The sequence below is a fragment of the Rhinolophus hipposideros genome (assembly GCF_964194185.1).
Source record: "Rhinolophus hipposideros genome assembly, chromosome: 13".
In the NCBI taxonomy this organism is placed as follows: domain Eukaryota; kingdom Metazoa; phylum Chordata; class Mammalia; order Chiroptera; family Rhinolophidae; genus Rhinolophus; species Rhinolophus hipposideros.
This window is the reverse complement of record NC_138059.1, coordinates 72953664-72975180: the sequence shown is the minus strand read 5'-3', so window position 1 is coordinate 72975180 and position 21517 is coordinate 72953664. Positions and strand designations below refer to the sequence as shown.

The following is a 21517-nucleotide window of genomic DNA, read 5'->3' as shown; positions in this document are numbered from 1 at the left end:
AGCGCCCGTGTGGGCAGCAGGGATTCACAGTGAAGATCCGATGTATGGAGGAAGCCAGACCAGAGCAAGGACGCAGGAAGGGTTCTGACACCTCCTGGGCCATTAGTGCACAATATGGTCGGCATCGTACGCATGGTGTGACGTGCACAGATAATAATTTCCTATAAACCTCCCACTGGAAAATTTCCAACTCCTTAAATTAGGAACATAAACCTATGCTGTTACGTAAACTTGGGAAGTAAAAAAAAAAATAATGATATGGAATTACATATTTTGGTGTTTGGGAGAAAGGAACTGGATATACTACATGTTGGCCTTCAATGAAATTTTGAAAATCTCTAAATAATATTTCTATATGGAAAGTCTGGCACATTGTTTTCTGCCAACGACAATGTATCTTGCAATGACCTAAGCAATATCATTTGTCACTGAGATTAAAAGTAAACATTTTACTGTGGAAAACTTTCAAGGGCAAATGAAGAGTATCCTACTGTGTATTCGTGAGACTCCAACGTACTGTTTAGTCACAGGGGTCAGTACGCACTGTCCTCTCACAGGTACCAATGATGCTTCTCAGAGAAGCCACCATGATGTAAGTCATTGAACCTCCATAACTGACGACTCTCAACTCCCTGGTACAACCATTAGGGCTCAAGCCTTGTTTCCTGATTCTACTAACAAAATGGTGGCCAAGTCCAGAGAACATATTTTTTCCTATGAAGAGTAGTTTACCATACACAAAAGCTTTACATACATATCCTTTCAACATTTAGACCTCAGCTCAACTGTTATCTCTTCAGATCAATCTCCCATGATGCCCCTATCTCAAGGTGCCCGCCCATTCTAAATCATTCTCTCTGCTTCACCTGCTTGGCTGAACAAAGGGCCCCCATCCAACCTGTCCATGACCTAATCCCAAGACTCTGTGAATGTTACTTTATCTGGAGAAAGGGACTTTAAAGATGAGATTAAGTTCAGGATTTTGAGATAGGAGGTTATCCTGTATTATCCGGGTGGACCCTGAATATAATCATAGGGGTTTTTGCAAGAGGGAGGTAAGACATTCAAAATCAGTACTAGGAGATATCATGATGGAAGCAAGAGACTGGAGTGATGCAAGGAGGGGGCCGGGAGGTACGGGGGGGCAGGCGACCCCTAGCAGTCGAGAAAGGTAGGGACACACACATTCCCCCGAAGCCTCTGGAAATGACACAGTCCGACCACCATTTTGCCTCTGACCTCTAGAACTGCAAGACAATAAATGTGTGCTGCTTTCAGCCACTAAGAGCAAAAGAAAGGTCACACTCCTGATCAAGGAAGCAGATACACTTCATTTTCATGTTCTTCCTGACACTTACCCCCATCTGAAACTGCCTGCCTTATTTCTGATCAGTACAAGAGAAACAGCAGGCACAGGTGGGGTCGATTACAGGATCTTGATTCTCTGGACACAGGTGACATGTCCCAGGGGACTCCCGACCCGAACCTGACGTATCAGAGAATGTGTCTGCGATTTTTACTCCGCAGGTAGATCTAAATTCTAAAGCTTTGAAGACGGTCTCTCTCTCATATGCCATATGGTGTAAACCTACTGTGGGAAGAGATAAGACACAGAGAGTTCCGGCAGGTTCTAAACATTCAAGACTCTTTGCTTTTCAGTCCTCTCTTCCATAATGTAGGAATCGTCCAAATATCAATTATGTCTATGCTCATTTGATTGGATTTCCATGACTTACTGACATGCAATTCCTGAATTATAGAAAAAATATCAAGACCAAAGGAACAGTCAGCCCCTCATAGTATCAGCCAGTTTTATTAATATCAGGTGTGAGGTTTTGTTTTTCATGGTTTTGAAATTGCCTTGGTGTTCAAAAAAGATCTTAGTTATAAAATCTTGTGCTTTTAGTTTTACCTTAGAGAATAAAAATGCAATTCTTTCTCCTTGGCGACTTCATCAAATATTACCTAAGAGTAAGCAATCTTAGTTTCACTGTATTATGTAGGATTTTGCAAAGTACTTAGTACAGAATATTTCTGAAGTTAACTGAGAGAAAACATCAGTGCATTTTCTCTCCCAATTCTTATATTTTAATAACACTCATATTAAGTGACAAAGCATAAAATGATAAATAAAATAGGACTAAAATTATTATGGGGAAGAAAGAGAAGGCTGTTTGCTCAGACTTGGAACGCTTATCGATGCTTATGAACTAAGGCACATACATGCACCCTCACTAATGCTACCACCACATTTAAGTACTAATTTTCTTAAAAGTTCACATTTCGTTTTTATATTTGGGTAAAAATGTCAGTTTTGGCATTTGATCATGACCCTGGATTTGGGGGGCTTCGCAACAGCTTGATGGGAAAAAACATGTATCTTGCCAATGAACTACTCAAAAAGTAGGTCTGAGTTTAGAATGAGAAAGGAAAAGGGAATAAAAGGGACAGTAGACAAAAAGATTTCTCTTTTATGGTCCCTTGTTCCTAGTTTTCTCATGTCTTTATCAGACTGATGATCACAAAAAGACTGAAAACGCACATGGCGCAAGACACTTATGCTATTTTAGTCACCCTCTACCTCTCATTCCCTTCCACCAAACAAGACGCACCTCCTGTCTTGAATGGGGATATGACTCATTTCTATTGAACACGATACAGCAGAGGCAACAAGGTTTACTTCTGAGATTAGTAACGGAGCGACAGTGGCTTCCGTATCAATGTCCTTTCTTGCTGGGGGAAGCCAGCCGCCATATTGGGAGCTGCCCTCTGGAGAACCCATTGGACAACTACCTGGCCTGAACGATGCCAGTTCACCTGAGCAAGCTGAGAATTTGCTGGGCTGAATCCATCCAGCTAGTGCACGTCACTGTTTCCATATGCCTCTGCCCACATCGGTATCTAAGCCTCTGTCATCTGCCCGGTGGGCCCTGGAAAAGACCATCCCCACTGTGAAATGTACTGAGCAAGCCATTGGGACCTGACACCAGGAAACGTCAACTTCGCCTAATGAACTGCCATAGTTTTGTGTCTGTTTGTCAAGCAATTTTCTGATTATGACGTGGCTTATGGCCCATTCTACAGACTGCAGTTCTGGCTTTTTTTATTTCCCAGGATACCCCAGTGTAGCACCATGATAATTTATACATGGAATTGTCATTCTCCGTGCTGTGCAGTTCTGGCTACAGCAGTAAATAAACTAATTGTGCGCACACTAGTCTCCTGGCCCGTGTTGCAATGCGATTGCTCATTTTGCTGATGAAACCAGGTTTTCCTCAGCCAGGTGTTACATCACGGAACATCTGCCAAGTTAATGAACGTCCCTCTAAAGGCTTATAGGTAGTGGCCTCCTGTCGTCTCTCCAGATGGATGCTCTTGCCTTCAGCCTCTCTCCTTTATACGTACACCTCCCCACTAATCATAATAGAAAATGATCCTAAGTCTCACTTTGAGGGTAGCCGACTAATTCTTAACTGCTCTACTCAGTTAATATATAGCATAATAAAATCCACCTGTATTAGGTGCACAATTTGATTTTAGGGCATGTGTGTAGGTGTCCAGCCATCAGCATAATACAGATTTAAAATACTTTCGTCATCCCCAAAGTGGCCTTGGGCTCATTTACAGGCCATCCCCACACCCACCCCAGCCCCAGACAACCACAGGTCTGCTTCCTGCCTCTCCAGCTGTGCCTTTCCTAGAACTTCAATATAAGTGACATAACACGATATGTGGTCTCTTGGAGCTGGCTTCTTTTAGTTAGAATAATGTTTTTGAGATTCATTCATGCATCAGTCATTCATTCTGTTTATTACTGGGTAGTATTCCATCATTTACCCAAAGGAGTTGAAAGCTTACATCCTCACAGAAACCTACACATGGATGTTTATCGTAGTTTATTCATTGTAACTGCCAGAACTTGTGAACAACCAAGATGCCTTTCAGTAGGTGATTGAAACTGGGGTCCATCCAGACAGCGCATGCCATTCAGCACTAGACAGAAACGAGCTATCAGGCCACAACAAGACACGGAGGAAACTTAGGTGCGTGTGACTAAGTGAGAGAAGCCAATCTGAAAAGTCTGCACACTGCATGCTTCCGACTCTGTGCCATCCTGGAAAAGGCAGAGCTGTGGGGACAGTAAAGAGATCAGTGGTTGTCAGGAGAGGGGGTGAAAGGGAGATGAATCGGCAGAGCACAGAGGGTTTTCAGGGCCCTGAAATGACTCCATACAATATTATAATGGTGGGTACACGTCATACTTCTGTACAAACCCATAGAATGTACATCAAGACTGAGCCCCACGGTAAACTAGGAACTTTGGGTGACAATGATGTACCCATGTAGGTCCACATTTGATTTAAAAACAAAGTACAATTCTGGTGAGTGAGGTGGACGGTGGGAAAGGCTGTGCTGTGTTGGGGTCGGAGGCATATGGAAAATCACTGCACCTTCCTCTCAGTTTCACTGTCAGCCTAAAACTGCTGTCAATATTAAATCTTAAAAAAAACTTCTTTATATAGTTTGGAATATAAGTCCCTTATCAGATACATGTTTTGAAAATATTTTCTCCCCCTCTCTAGCTTGTCTATTTTCTTGTCTCTTGAAGAGCAAACATTTTAAATTTTGATAAAGTTCAATTTATCATTTTTAATTTTTTGTCACACTAGAAAATTGTTGCCTAACCCCTTGATTAAAGGATTCTCTCTGTTTTCTTTCAGAAGTTTCATAGTTTTTGTTTTTACAAGTATATCTTTTAAACGCTATTGTAAATGAGATTCTTAATGATTTTTAAATGCTATTTCTGGATTGTTTGTTTCTAGTTTCAGATATACTCATAGGTCTATGTGTGTGTATTCTGTGATCTAGTCTGACATAATTTATTTTAATAGATACAACTGTTTCAACACAAATATAGCATACAAAAAAGACAAAATTAAACACACTTATTTTTAATCATGTAAATCTACAGCAAAAAAATGGATTTCTTGTTACATTACAAGAAAAAAGCACTATGTAATTTGAAAAAAAAAAATTGAGTAAGGAAAGCCGTAATGTAGAAAGAAGAGAGAGTGTCCCCAATCACACTGTGGGTTAATGGCAGTGTCTGAGAGCTCAGCTCCCTGAGACTGTTCATGCTGGCATGGGAGTCCCTCACCAACAGCCACGTTATTCTTTCACTGTAATTTCTTAGAGTCAGCCAGGAAGAGTGACTTTTAAATTTAAACATGTTGAATTTCCTATCTTCGAAGCTTTAAAAAATGTGCAAGGAATTTCTTCTTCTTTCCCATTTTAAAAACTAATAATTAAGAATAAAAAGTGTTGAATGCGACATTCTATATGAATATTTTAGTAGTGCAGTGTCATCCCAAGGCCAGCACATCACATATTTTATAGAAAGATATGTAAAATGACACACACACACAACCTACACACACACAAACACACACACACACACACACACACACGCACGCACATGCGCATCGAACTTCATGTTACGTGTCGTCAGCTGATAACTCCTAATGTTGCCCTTTTACTGCTCTTCAAGGCTGGTGTCCTCTCCTTTCTCCTCCGAACAATTATTTTAAAGACTTATGCTTTCACATGTTTCCCTTTATTTTTTGAAATTTTAAATCTTAACTTCTATCCAATCTATGTTTGCTTTCGTCTTATGTGAACTACACAAACCCTTTCCAAGAGCATCTCTGACACCTGTTGTTTCGGGATGGGTTCCCATGTCCCCACTCCCACTGCCCGTTCTTTGTGCCACTTCCTCCTCCCCAGAGAGTGACCGGTCTCCCCTCTCCTGAAGACGGTCACCAGGCAAATCAGAGAGGAGGTCTTGGGATGTGCAGACCGAGCAGACAGTCTGCTGGCCTGACGAGGTAAGAGCTGGGCTGTCATGCTTCGGGCCTTCACTGGGAGTGGCCAGCCCTGCCTTCACGCACTGTCGCTGTCACGCGATAAAGGCCAGTGTCAGCCTGGGGTCTGCTGTCAACACAGTGGGATATGGAAAAACGGTGACGCGCTGGTTATGACGAAGGCATCTTCACAGCTCATTACATAATGCAAAACTCATTTACTGGCATCCTTACCCTCAAGCACATTTGGAAATGACCGAGGCAAACATTCCTGCTGTAATTTAAAAAGGTCATTGATCAAGACAGTGTGCTTCAATTAAATGCCCACATTATTATTTTCTTTATACTTTTCCAGCAATATACCTGGACATGTATTTCTATAATTCAAGTATTAAGACCTAGTTCTCCCAGCAAATATTTACAAAAATTGGGGAAAATAAATATAGAATTGATTCACAGCACTCAGAATTGATGATCTTTCTTAAAATAACAATTAAGTTGTCGGCACACATTAAATACGTTACTAAAATCCCTTTTATATTGTTATCAGCCATTGCTAATCAGTCTGAACTATTAATTCAACATAATGAGCTATATTTTCCTGTCCTCGACAACATGTGGTTTATAATTCCTACAGAACTAACAGAATTGAAATGGAAAGGATGGAAATTCAAAACAAGTAGTTTTAATTCAGATCACAATTACATAAGATATGTCACAAGATGAGATCATGCAGTAGCGACTAAAGAATACAGCTGCCTCTGACTCCATCTGTATCACGACAGGAGACCTGCAATCCCACCTCTGTTGGTCCCTGCCTGTAAGACCTCTGCTGAATAACCCACTGCTTACCAAAGCATCCACCGTGCTGTGGCATGAGTGGCTGCCAGCCATACATTTCAAATTAATTGGTTTTTAATTGACCTGTATTCACCAATATGCTCCTAGTCTCACCATGCAGTAGTCATCTTTCCCTTACAGTGTATGAATGACATCTTGCTCTGGAAAGACCGACACATTTAGAGAAAGAGTTACCAAGTCACAGTAATCACCTGGAAAGCAGTGGGTTTGGCGGTTTCTTACATTTTCAAATGCAATGCGACTCCACCATGTATGCCCAGTGCCAATTACTGGGTACTCTTTCATCTTCTGGATTTTTGTGCGTAGTAGTGACAGTGTTTTAAGGACTTTTAAAAATGTCCCTAATTTAACTCTGTATGCTGACAGATTGCCTAACACCTCAAGCTGTTCTTTTCCCTTCCCTGTTAATACACTGCTCATGCCTTATGAGAACGTCCATGCCAAAGCCGGTGGGGGACATTCACTGAGATGTGAGACAGCCAAGGACCTATCCCGTTTGTCCTCTTCTGTAGAAGGCTATGGCTAGTGACTGCTAGTGACAGCTTGCTACACTATTGCTCGGGTGGACTGAACAGAACGACCCACAATGAAAGGAGTCCTAAGATGGCTTCTCTTCTGTATGTTTACTTCCTGTTTGCTTCTGCGGGTCCCAGGGGTATCCTGTCCTTCACTCTGGGCTCCCCACAGCCTGCAGTCAGACTTCATCAGACTGCACATTCACGCAGGGCCCAACTAGGGGCTGATATGTCCCCCAGAATCCCTTTTACCTACTCTGAGACTGTTCCAAGTCTCCTTCACTGGGGGCACCGGCTTTATGAAGGAGGCTCAGCTTTAGGTCCCTGCCTCAGGTAAGCCCATCACTTATCCTCCTCCGGGCATTAAGCCAATGCACCCTGGGACATAGCATCACCCTCGCTTACTGTGCTGCCTGCGGGTTCCCATAGCACTTCTTGCACCTTGAGATTTCCTGTTTTCTTTTTGGAGCTTAGTTCTGTATTATGCATTTCTATGTGTTAGAATGTGAAAGACTCACATATTATACACACTGAACCTTGGGTGACGGATTGCTTTGAAGAGTGACGCCACGTATGGAGGTGCTTATGATCTGTAAGTATATGGTACAGCTGAAAAGGGCAGACGACGGCTGGCGTTCTAAATAGCCGCTATAAATAAGTGACATGTCACCAGTTTATGATGACAGCTATTTGAAGAACCCCTCATGGTTATTTGTCTCCTAGAGTGCGAATGTCCTGAAGCATTTCCTAAAGAAGACGTACTCCTTTTCTGATCATTTCATGTAGGATTAGCCGTATGGTTCACAGTCACGGATTAAGTTATTCTCAGGGATCCTCACAGTTTTCCCTCTAATCCTCCCTCGAAACCATCCTGCTTTTTATCCATGTTTTAATGACCTGAAAAGATGGCACATTTGAGCCTGGTAACAAGCCTCTAGTAAAACAAATCAGCAGCAGGGTAGCCGACCACCTGATATGAACCTGGATGAGTCAGCATTCTCGGAATTCTCTCGGCTCTGAGTGCAACGGCAGCGATGGTGTTTACAGAAACACCACCGTGTTTATGAGGTGCTGACAAACAGGCTCTCAATTGTTGAGCCTGAACTGAGCTATTTGGGTCCAATTAGGTGTATTATAGGGTATTCTGGATCCAGTGCAAAGATGGCAGTGAGCATTCAAGGAACAATAATTGTTTTGGCTGCAGTATTCTGGGTCTGCCTTGCTGCTAACAGATATGTTTAAACAGCACTCTAGAGATGAGAAAAAAGAATGGCACGTAGGCAAGATGTGGGTGTTCACAAGAACGCCTGACTCATAATAAATGCCAGTAAATACTATCTGAATAAGAGCTCTGGGCGAGCGTGTCTGGAGATGCAAGAAAAAATCAGGAACGGTGGCTACCTTCAGGGATCTTATCATTTGGTTAAGGGGGTGTGACAAAAAGTAGGTCATACCTAAAACATGATATACGATTTAAATAAGAGTGAAGGACTGAGTGATACCTAAGTCCTTCTGATTAATCTCCAACCATGCTTTAGATACGACAGGCTTCATTCAAGCGTTCAGTATTTAGGAAATTTTATAAAACAGAGCTCAAAGGATTTAGAATTAGAGCTGGATATTGTACAGGAATTTCGGGGAAAGGGTCGAACGGGTCCTGCGACTCATGGATAAACATGGGGCAGTTTGTCTTTCCTGCGTGGAAGACGGAAGGGATGGATGATGCTCCTTCGCCTTTATCAGGACTGCCGAGATCCCTGTGGCCTCCCGCGTGAGACCCCACAGATCCACGCTGAGTGGACGGCTACAAGCACATCTGCTGCTTCCAGCCCCTGCTTACGCGCACTCTCACTACACGTCCCCGCACACTGATTAGGGCAACGGGGAGCCCTCCGTTCCCAGCACCGACTGTAAGGACTGGCATTTACCTACTGAGGCTGTAATTTGATTTCACCAGGAGCTCTCAATCTCCATCCCTGGGAAAGCCATGCGACACAAAGGGTCAAAACACCCCTTGCCAGAAGGCCAGCCTGAGCTGGCCGACCCAGCTTTGAAGTCTGGAATAATCTGATATTTATAGATTGTCGTTCTCTGGACTACAGATGGAAGTGATATTGGAAAAATCCTAGTATTATCTGACGGTGCATTTGGTAGGGATGGAGGGAAATCTGTCACTGGTCTCGTTCTCTTGGAGCTTGGATGTGTCCTTTCCACTGTTGTTACAAGAATAGGAGCACAGGCTCTTCCAGAGGCAAAGCGTTTCTTGTTTGAAAGGTGCTCAACAAAAAGGACTAGGGTTTGAGCAGGCAAAGAGTGCCAGGGTGTACACTGAAGGTGAGAGGAGTGTGGCGGGCAAACACCCTGGCAACACACCAAGAGGTATATTTACGGGGTTTGGAGTGAGCCAAGTTGGCTGGTGAAGACATTTCTGTAGGAATATAATGGGGCACGAGGCATGATAAATGGAAGCTGGAACTGGGCTGCAGAGTACCTTGAAAGCTGTACTCCCAAGGAGCCTATAAACGTCAGGGAACCATTTCAAGTTCTGAAAGGATTGTTGCAGGGTTATATCTGGGTGAGACTAGATGGAAAGGATGAGGGAGTAGAGCCTCATGCAGTTGGCAATGAAGATACATATCAGGCCAGGGTTAGGACTGTAGGAAAGAGAAAGGGAGAAAAGGCTGAATACGAGAACTGGCACTATTCAAAGATAGAACTCCAGTATTGATAGGTGGTGGCAGAGGGCTGGTTCACCAGAAAAGAGGTGGTACCTATGAAAACCAATTGCAGCGCTAACATCAGCTACTGAACCATCAACTGACTGACGCAGCCACCAAGACCCTCAAACTGAAGACACCAGGAACAAAAAGAATAATGACTTTCTTCCTATAAAAGGACACTGGTCTGGGACAAGGCACCCATCATGAATAACATTTCTCCAAGTGCTTTCATACAGGGGGTCTTGGCCCTTATTGGTTACCCTCCCACCTTTCTGTCTCTTTTCCTTCTCCCTTTTGGGTCCAGTTTCCTCATTCTGAAGTCTCCACATTAAACCATTTAAACCTGCTTTGTTGAGGACTACTCCTGTTCATGTTCTATTACAGCTCGTTGGGTTTTAAACAAAGCAGACTCCCTGAAACGAGCTATAGGAAAAAGAGGTCTGTTGGAAGAATACAGTGGGAACCAGGACCAGTACGGGCCCCCTCCCACTACCCCCGCATCTAGGACTGGGAGGTCTCTGCTGTTTTCTGCCTACCTGCTTCAATCGTCCCTCCCTCCTGACAACAAGCACCTGGTGGCACCTCGTTTCCTGCTCTCTATGACGTCATCTTGCACCTAGACCATCATGGGCCTCAGCTCGGACTTATCTCCTTCTGATGTTTCAGCCAAGCTTACATCTCAAATGATAAACTTTTTTCTTGCCTGTATTTACCAGTACAAAGGCCAGAGAAAGATACTGAGAGAATTTAGTTGGCCAAGTGTGTTTCTGAGCCAGGAAAGGTTACGTGTCCCTGTGTGACCTAGAGTCTGTAGACCCCTGGCTAGCCTGTGGGTTGGATGCCTGTGGGTCAGGCCTCACTCCTGTTGCAGAGCTGCAAAAAGGGGTGAGGTGGTGTTCCCAAACATACCTTCACTGCGTTATTCCATGCAGCTGTCACAAGCTACCACATACTCACTGGTTATATCACACCAGTTACGTTAGAGCTCCTCCTGTACCAGAACTCCCATACAGGTCTCGCAGGACCAGCAATAAGGTATCACATGGCTGGATCCCTTCCTGAAGACTCTACAGGACCCACTCTCCAGCTCATTCAGGCTGTTGACAATTTAGTTCCATGTGATTGCAGACCTGAGGTCCCTGTCCCTTCCAGGCTGTCAGCTGAGGACTGATTCCAGCATTTAAAAGCCACCCACACTCCTTGCCTCTTGGCCCCTTCCTCCAGGTTCAAAGCGAGTCATGGCGGGTCAAGTCTCCCTTGTGGTTTGAATCTTTCCTCCTTCTGTCAAAGCGTTTCTCTCTGACCATCGTCAGAAAAATGACCTGCTTCTATGGACTCGTGTGACTAGTTTGGGCCCATCTGCAGAGTCCAAAACTACTTCCCCATCTCAAGGTCTATGCCCCTAAACATATGTTCAAAGTCCCCTCTGTGGGTAAGGTGACAGTCGCAGGTTCTGAGGATTGGCAGGAGACAACGTTAGAGCGCTGCTATTCCACCCACCACGGCCCCCTCCATATCAGAGCCTCAGAGAAAGCTGCTTTCCTTTAGAAGAGAAGAGGTAGGAAAGGACACGCTTTACTGACATGTTGCGTGCGTGACAGCAGTTCGGCTCATGGCATTCCCCTGCCCCCATCTCAGAACCCCCCCTTTCAATCCTCTAAATCCACCTCTGATCGCCTTCAGAACAACCTGAGCACATCCTTTCTCAAACACACGTTAAACTCATGAGCAATGCCACAGTTTTCCCTGTATTATTTAAATTAACGTATTCAGTCCTCCACTCATTCAGCCATACTTCTGACGTGTTGGAAAAGGGATTCCCAAAGGTGTAACAGCACAGCGGTAAATAAGAATGGACACCATTTGACTTCAAGGTCAAACTGCAGGAGCATTTACTTTGTCTCCTCAACTAAAAAGCTGGCCAGCGTCATGAAGGAAGAATCATACCTTTGGTGCCTCAGCAAAAGGAGAAAACCAAGGCACCATTGCAGAATATGAATGGCCAATTACCAAAGACAACTTGTCTGCCCTCAGCACCAAAGTAATCTATTAATCTTTGATTGACAACGACACACATGAAACTAGTGATCTGACTTGCCTGTGGAATGGGAGAATTGGCATTATGCACAACATAGATTTATTATATACATCATCTCATTTTGATAAAGTACCTTGTCAGTTCATGCTTATGTAAAATTAATAGAACCTTGTTATTTTTTAATATTACAAGTCTTCTGTCCTGTAAATCAATATATTTACTCTTGTCCATGGGAAGTTTCCTGTCAAAATACTTCAGGAATGATTGACAATTGTCCTATGGTTAAGAAGAATGAATTGAAAACTTAGAGGTAAGTCAATAGATGAGTCCTAGGCATTTGAATATGAAAGATAAGCATTTAATACAGGAGGCCAACATGGAATTAAAACTTGTAAGACCCAAATTTAACACTTTTTTTGTGATTAACAATAACCATCTTTAAAGTAATTTGTGGTTCATCAAAATACAGTTGAAGACACTCAATGCAGTTCAATAGTAAGACAAGTTTGTTGTTGAAGGAGTAAATAAGTTGCTTCTGAACAAGTGGCTTTCAATCTGATTTTACCAGGAACTAGAGGCATATTTTAACTGTAATCAACTACATACTCACATAAATACAGAAAACTTAAACAAAGCTTTCTCGAAACATCTACTCTTTATTCTGTGCCTATATACTCTATTTTCAATTTAATCGATTTTACTCAATTCTATTCCACTGTTTTAAAAATGCTGAGTGTAACCTAAAAAAACTGATTTGATGACCCATTAATAGATCACCAATAGGTTGGAAAACTATAGTTCTAGAACATTCTATTAAATTCACTTAAGAACTTAGAAACTTTATCTCATTATCGATTCAAAAATCTATAAAAATAATTTATGGTAGTTACTTTACAGAACAGGATAAGATGATTTGTCTAATTATATTTAAATGTATGATTTTTCATTCTAAATCATAGTTATAGGAGCAAATAAACTATAGTTTTATTTACTTTTTATTTACAAAATTGCTCAAGAATCAGATTCAGACATTGTTCAATATTTATTATTTTGTGTCTGTCTCCTGGAAAATAAATTATAAAAAAATTGACACCCACTTTAAAAGACTGTTTTGAGTTTAGATTTGTAAATACTCTCAGCTCGTAAGTAAACTGGGAATATCATTTTGAGTCTCCAGTGTGAATCAGAACATTCTTATGCATATAAAAGCCTCCATTACAAAAGTACACTACATTTTTCCACTAGTGAAAGAACACAGTTGATGAAATGAAATGTAAAATCAGAAGCCTAGGCTTGAAACACTGAAATTAATAACATCTACAAACAGAAGACCTTATCAAAAACTTTGGATCTGGAACCATGACTTCCACAGCCACTGGTGTCATATAAATTTCTATCAATAGGAAAGAACTGACTTTACTGCCATGAAAATATTCTAAGTATGTGAGTGATGAAATAGAAAGAGTTTTAAAATATAACTTGAAGTTTACTAAATGATGACATAAAATCTCCTGCTTTATTGTGTGAAATCTATTTCCAGTCATTTAATTTATAAACGTACATTGATTTTATTTTTTAAACTTACAAAAACCCGAACGGATGCAATGAACTTTGAAAAAGCAATGTCTATAACTTAAAATCACTAAGATGGCTATCTTAATGCCATGTTATAGACAAAGCAGCAAAACATATGTTAAAAATAAAATTTCCAAATACCAAATGCATAGAAAATTAAGGAGTTCATGTAGACTTCATGGAAGGGAAAAGAGAAGGGAAGGGAAGGGAAGGGAAGGGAAGGGAAGGGAAGGGAAGGGAAGGGAAGGGAAGGGAAGGGAAGAAAAGGGAAGAAAAGAAAAGAAAAGAAAAGAAAAGAAAAGAAAAGAAAAGAAAAGAAAAGGTCCAAACAATTTGGACCAATTGTAGAGCCACATTTTCAGGTTTCAAAATAGTACATAGAAAAAATGGCACTTTCTGTTATCTACTGATCAATAATTGGTAAAGGAAACCAAATATGACTCAGGATTTTGCTGAGATAACTTAGAAACAAGTCAGATACTTACTGAAGACTCTGATTTAAAATTCTATTTAAAATTAATCCAATTCTGTCTCAATAGAATTCAATAATCAAAAAACTAAGTAATGCATTACAATACTAACCAGTGAATCTATGCGGTTACACAGAAGCTATTGGGACTGATCAATAGTTAAATGTAATTAAATTATCTTAAGGCAACGCAGTTACATAGTCAACACATGAATGATAAGAATTTGCGATCCCCAAATGATCAGCTGCTGTATTTCCAAAAGTGTTTATCACACCCCGAAATTACAAAAAAAAAAAAAAGCTAAACCGATGGAAAAAGCATCATCATAAATGACTGGATCAACGGTTACTCAGAAAGAATGGGGACTGTCATGGCTTTTACTCGATATAGAGAGAAGCATCATCTGTGTCACTTTTAGGTGATTGTCATCTGCTCAGATGTGCAATTCCAGAGCTCACGCCCCTGTCTGCATGTCACTACATTCCTGGCTGGTCACTGTAACAGGCTGCATGCAGTATGGTCGCCCACCATGGCCACCAGACACCTGCCTTACTATCCTTTTCACGGTTCCCACCACCAGGGGGTACAGTCAGTTCTCCACCCCTTTTGTCTGAGCTGGCCTGTGAGCTGCTCTGATCAACACAATGAAGTCGCTATTCCTTCCATGAGAAGTGCCATTCCTGGACTTCCTTGGAGCCCGCGGACCACCCTGCAGGCCACACGCGGGAAAACCAAGGGTCCAGGGCTGAAAGCCCAGCCCAATCACCAGCCGAATGCAGCTCAGTGAGTGGTCATAGCAGGGACCAACAGAGGGGCAGTCAATACACAGAATCACGAGGAAACAGAACTGCTATTGTGTAAAGCCTAGCTTTTTGGGTGGCTGGTTACACAGCAACAGGGAACTAAAATGACCACTTTGCATTCCTCATACAGCCGCAACCTTGCATCAAGAAAAATCTAACTTTCAGCACAGCCCTTCTTGGTAGCCACCAGACTAAGAACCCAGAGAGAACATCACAAAATGAAATGCATAACATGTAGGCATTGAATGCAACCTGGAAACACTCCTTTCCACGTCTAGCCTTCCCAGGCAAGCTAGATACAGCCAGGTGTGTCTGCCAGATTTGATCACCCACCTGTACCAGCCCGGGCTCCCGCCTTGGGGTCCTGCCACGGGGCACAGTGTGTGTACTCAAAGTTACACTTCATCCCGCCCAGACCTTTGCAACACGTGGCGTGTTGTTACTGCTTCCTCTGCACAGTTTTATGTTCCAGGTCTTTCTGTTTGTATCCTAGCAGTTCAGAACCACCAGTAAATACCACGTTTCCCCAAAAATAAACCTAGCCTGACAATCAGCTCTAATGCATCTTTTGGAGCAAAAATTAATATAAGACTCAGTCTTATATATTGCACTGCATTGCATTGCATTGCATTATATTTATTATATTATACCTGGTCTTACAGTAAAATGAGACCGGGTCTTATATTAATTTTTGCTCCAAAAGACACATTAGAGCTGATTGTCCAGCTAGGTCTTATTTTGGGGGAAGCACAGTAGGACAGTTAAAAGTGGCCTGAGAAAGACCAACAGTCGTTTGTTCATTTTTAAAACATTCGGCAGGTATCAAAGGATAAGCAGGCCAAAACATGTCTTCATAAGTAGCTGGATGACTATGTACCCACAATATCCAAACCGGACCATTTCAGATATTCTCTCTCTAAAAAAATAAAAACACAAAACCACCATGAGGATGATCGTCTGGCCTCACATTTCCTGCTGACAGAGGGAGTCTCTCTGTTCAAGCTGCTAACGTCTTCATGCCTCATTTTGCTGAACAATTAGAGTGATAATACCTGTCCTACATCCATCACGGGAAAGTGTGCAAATAAATGAGATAATATATGTGAAAATACTTCTGAAGGTTACCCAGGAGGGCAGTTAATGACACGTGAGGAACATGTGAGGCACAGGACACAGTAGTTGGAGGGGCGTTTAGAGGTCAGGCTGGGCGACCTCTCCTCCGTATGCTGTCACCTTGTGCTTGACCTACGTTGTACAGGGAGGTCATTTCGTTTGCAGACAACGTTAATTATTAGTCATGAGCTTAAATCATCTGTGCCCTTGTCACTTCTGCCCTTTGGCCCTATTTCTTTCCCCCAGAGCACCAGGGGACATTTCTATTCTCTCTCTAGTGCAATTCAGTACAAAAGCACATTGTCCGACATTGAACTTGGGCTTCAGACATGAATGGTGCATTAGTGAGATGAACTCTGTGCTCTCACGTCCCTCACAGACGAGTGGAGGCCGGCACACGTGTCAATAAATCAATGGCCCTTCAATGTGGTGAAAATATAAAGGTGGGACAGAGACACAAGGACACAAAGAGGGAATGGACACCCACCTGGAGCATCAGGCAGGTCCCCATGGACAAGGTGTTTCTAGAACTGAGTCTTGAAGGGCGATTATGAGAATAAGTTTCTGGGGAAATATAAAAAACAAGAGGAAATTTGTGGGGAAAGAGAAACAGTAACAACCCCTCAAACACCTGCAGGTAGCTAAGATGTTCCCAGTAGCCCCTTGGTGAACATTTCTTAAACAGGTTTTGCATAACTTTACATAATTTACACATTCACTCCTCGCCCAGTCAGACTGGGATCACTTTTCTGAATGTGTAGAAGAATCAGGAAGGGGTGACAGAAACAATAAACCAATTCCCAGACACAGATTTTACAGGGAATGTCTTTTGTTGAGACACTCCAATACTGCAACTCATTTATTTGGGTGGGAGAGAGGAGGGCAGCAGAGTTGCAGAAGGAAGTAGCCACTTATGTACAAAAAAAATACCTACTCTATCTTCACACTAAGCCTTGTAAAGCCTGGCTTTGCCATCCTTTCTGTATTTAATATTTCAACCTAACGGTAAAATTCAATAATTATTCTTCTAAATTTTCATTTGGTTTTTAGACACTAATTCAAGTCAAATGAAAGTAACTGAATTCTCATTTTTTTCATCTAGTACATTGATTAGGCTCATTTTGATGATATCTGAAATCCTGACACACCCGCCCACCTTCTATGTGCTCATCAAAAACACTGATTTCAAAAATAGTGAAAAACAGGCATAAGCAAATCACACCACGATTCTCCACCTTCTTGAAAATCCAGTAAACGACATTTGAGTCTATCTCAGCTCCCATATGTGAGGCACCAAAGCAGCTGGTGATTTTCAAACCGATGTTTAGAATCACTACCTCTCCTCTAAGTTCCAGAACTGTATGTCTGGTTGCCTTGCAGGAATTTTACACAGATACCCAATGAGGCCTCTAACCTCAATGTTCCAAAACATTTGTCCTCTAAACTTCCCCCTTCCCCCCGATTCTATTCAATTTGTTAAAGGCAGCTTCATCCCACGAGTTACATCTAGAAATGATGATTCATTACAAAATGTTTGTCACAAAATATGTTGGTCCCCAAATAATAAATGAGCTTCAAATATCCACAAACCTGTACCCTTAGCAAATACTTCCTCCTCTTTTAAATTTGGACTGGGGAAATCAAGCCAATGCAAACTCGGGAAACACATTTGTCCAGACTGAAAGCTATGGAATCACACAGAGAAGAGCTGCTTCGGGCGTAACGTGAGGTATTACCTTCTGCCCTGGACTCCCACCTAGCCAGCCAATAACTGACCACCAACCAGGCGTGATGCAATGTCTGACCCGGTATTGGAAGAAATGTGTATCACCATGACGATGCTGATGAAAATCTATAATAGCAAAATATTTGTCTGCTATGAACTTTTAGCATTTTATGGCAGTTGTTGGTATTTTGTGGTCCCACTGAATAATTAAATGGGTCTTCATTTCTTCCAAGTGTCACTGCTCTAAGTGTGACCCTTTAACTCTAGGCATAGTCTTTGGTAATTGGAATTGAAATAAGAAAAAGACAATGCAATCCTGCATAAATTTCCGTCTATAATTAGAAAATCCAATCATCTGTGACCCTATACTCCATAAAGTAAATCAGGCTGAAAGTGGGGTTCCAACAGTCAAATGAATGCGTTCCAATCACAGTTACTGGCCAGGTTGTTCACATGATATTTTTCCAACAAAGTTTATTTTATCAAGAACCAAATTGTTTTTCGTTATAAAACAACAACAACAACAAAAAGAACACTTTTTTTAATCTCTACTTCCCAAAAGTTGATACTCAAAGTCAAAACCCATTTAGTGAATGCCTACTTTGTTCAGATATTACCTCACTTAATCCTCCAAGAATCTTACGCAGGACTATTAGATAGGTACAGAAGTTAGAGGGTGAGGTCATATTGAAAGCTATGAGGGCGGCAACCTGCTACAATTCTAGGCTTACATGCTATCCAACTGGGCAAATGAACCTCTGCACTTGAGTTTCCTAATTTAGAAAGTGGGGGAGATTATGATGACATCTACCACCTCTAGTGGTCTAAAAATGAAATAAATAATTTACTTTAGTCCTTTAGAGTAAGGAAAGTTAATCGAAACACAGAAGTTAGATTGCTCACTGAAAGTTACACAATCAGTAGTATTTCCCTGATTCAGGTAACTTCCTGCTACCCGAGTCCAGTTCTCTTTCTCTACCATGGTTTTATGAAGATTCCATGTTGCTAAGAATGTGGACAAGATGGGGACATCAAGGAGAGCCAAGATGACTAAACAGTTCTCTGTCAGAGACTGTCTTGTAATGTTCGTACTCCGCCGTATTACATAGGTAGCCCTTTACCTGCTGTTCACGTTGAGAATGCACCCTGACTTAGTGAAGACTGTTAGAGGTCAAAACACAGGTTTCTGCTGGGGGAAAACCCTTTTTAGAAATGAGAAAAGTTCTGCTTTGTGCAAGAGCATAGATTCAGAGAAAAACCTGCACATACTTTTGCACACAATTCCACTCTTGCCTAGAACGTTGGAGGCTGTTGTATGAAGGTAAAGACTGGAACAGAAAACACGGGGGCACCTGAAACAGCTGACAGATGTCAGCCAATGAACCAACGCCTCTGACCCTTTGTACCCTCACAGATGCCTTTGGCAGCTCTGGCCTCCTGTGGACCTCTGTCTTGTGCCAAATTGCTGTCACGTCCCCTCCATTCCAGAACAGCACCTTACAAGGTACTCATTCAGTAATTTTTTTAAGTTACAAAAATAACTAAGACTTTCAGTTTAAGCGTGCCACATTTTGTGATACAAAATTGATGTGCCTTCACTTTTTCATTTCATTCAGCAGACAGACTTCAGAATTCCTCAAGTCCAGACAACCCTCTAATAACACAGGTGTGAAGTGAGTGGGTCCACTATATACCCGGATTTTTTAAGTAAATGCACTCTAGAGTGGGATTCATATCCGCAGATTCAACAAACCACCGGTCAAAAACAGTATTTTCCCTTTCCCAGCCACAGATTCCCAACCGAAATACCATTTTCCACCATTGGTTGGATGAATCCGCAGATGCTGAGCGACAACTGTAGTTAAGTTTTGGGGAGTCAAAAGTTACATGCAGATTTTCGACTGTGTGGGGCTCGGCACCCCTAACTCCCTATGTTGTTCAAGGGGTCTTCTGTGCTGATATTCTAGAACTCAGGTTACCTTTTCAAAAGCCAACAGTAGGTGGAACCCTAGGAAAGACACAGGCTAGACCAAAATAAAGGAGAATTCACCCATCTCTCCCCCTGCGCCAGGGCATGTACCAGTTTCAAAGGCGCAAGGACTTCACTCATGACAGGGCCTGGAGACCCCCACAGACTTTTCTAGAACAACTCATTTAAAAGATTATAATAGTCAGGGACCTACAAAGAAACAGAATCAACACACACACACACACACACACACACACGATATATATATATATATATATATATATACACATACACATATATGTATATGTATATATATGCAGGGACTCAGCTCCTGCTCACCGCATAAGAACACAGGACATGGTGAGGCCAAAAAGGAACACCCACAGAGACATAGATAGGGGAGTCATACCACTATATTCTCGCTGGTGGCTGGCTTGGAGACACGGGAATCAAGAGTCACACGATTCACAATGTGCCGTCCTCTTCTCTGACAACCAACCAACCAACCAACCAATCCCTTTGCCAGCATAGCCACAGCAGTTGTATTAGTGGCTAATGGCTAACCAGTAACAGCTGATGGCCATCTACTACGGGAGCCAGCACCTTTCCACGTGAGGCCGAGAGCCTGGAAACTGCTCTCTGGGCCTGTGTCCCCACACCAGGAAGCACTGAAGTCCAAGGACAGGATCAAATGAATGTCGGGGCTCCCACAGAGAGTGAACTGGCACTCCACTTCCTCAGCGTTTCTGTTCTATCCAGGCCCTCAACAGACTGGATGTTGGCCACCCGCACTGGGGAGGCCTATCTGCTTCGCTCAGTTCACCCACTCAAATGCTAATCTCTTCCAAAACACCGTCTCACCCCCCCCAGAAATGATGTTTTACCTACCAGCATGGCATCCCTTAGTCCACTCCAGCTGACAATAAAATCAACCCTCATAGCGACCAAATTCACCTTTCCATCCCTTGTATTCCAATTTGTATTTTTCCATCTATGTCATTTGAGGGCAGGCTAGGCAAACATCCCCATTGCCTGGGTTGGAAAGATATCCATGATTTGAATAGGTATATTCAATATGATGTATTAATCTTATATCTTTAATACAAAACACATAGTTCATTGATTTCAAAATATAAACAAAAGATAAAATCAAATTGGCCAATGTTGATATTAAAAGAATAAACAATTTTCAACAGAGTTAAAACAAATATGGTCCACTGGAAGCAGCAGAATCTCCGGAAAGTTTGGAATTTTATGTTTAATTAAAGTTGGTATAGGTTGCAAATAAAGTGACTGACTCTTCCAATGTGCCTGGAATTGTGGGTGTCCCCAGGACATGGCACTTGAGGTGCTGAAACCAGTCAAATCCTGGGTAAGTTGGGACGAATTGGTTTCCCTGGTTACAGAAGAATGAACAACAATATTGTCATCCATTCAAGAGTATTAATTCCCCCCAAGATACTCCGGATTCAGCTGAAGTGGAGAACAATAGAGTGCTGTATCTTGGAACGAGAACATGCTTTTCTGAATCAATGATGTAAGAGAGAAAAGTAATGCTTTACATTATCCAGAAATAAATTCTACTTCACCTGGCCAGAAAGTGTGTGAGATTTCCCACTTCACCTCACAACCCTCCACTCTCTGAGATTCTAAGAGTTCTTCTCTTTTAGATTCCACATATAAGAGGGATCAGATGATATTTGTCTTTCTCTGTCTGACTTATCTCACTTAGCATAACGCCCTCAGTGTCCATTCATGTTGTCAAAAATGGCAGGATTTCCTTCTTTCTATTGGCTGAATAATATTCCATTGTGTGTATGTGTGTGTGTGTGTGTTTGTGTGTGTGTACCACATTCTGCACCCATT

At 42.1% G+C, this 21517-nt stretch overlaps 1 protein-coding gene across 12 annotated transcripts in view; it reads right to left on the bottom strand.

The window, feature by feature from the left end:
• The window catches only part of RALYL (RALY RNA binding protein like), a 498623-nt gene that overhangs the window by 431882 nt on the left and 45224 nt on the right, over window positions 1-21517 (bottom strand). For 5 of the 12 annotated variants that reach the window (XM_081069856.1, XM_081069858.1, XM_081069844.1 and 2 more), the window contains one exon: window positions 16444-16520. The exons of the other annotated variants lie outside the window; for them this stretch is intronic. The gene's annotated coding sequence lies outside the window, so the exon portion shown is untranslated. The remainder of the gene's footprint in view (window positions 1-16443; window positions 16521-21517) is intronic. 12 annotated transcript variants of the gene reach the window in all.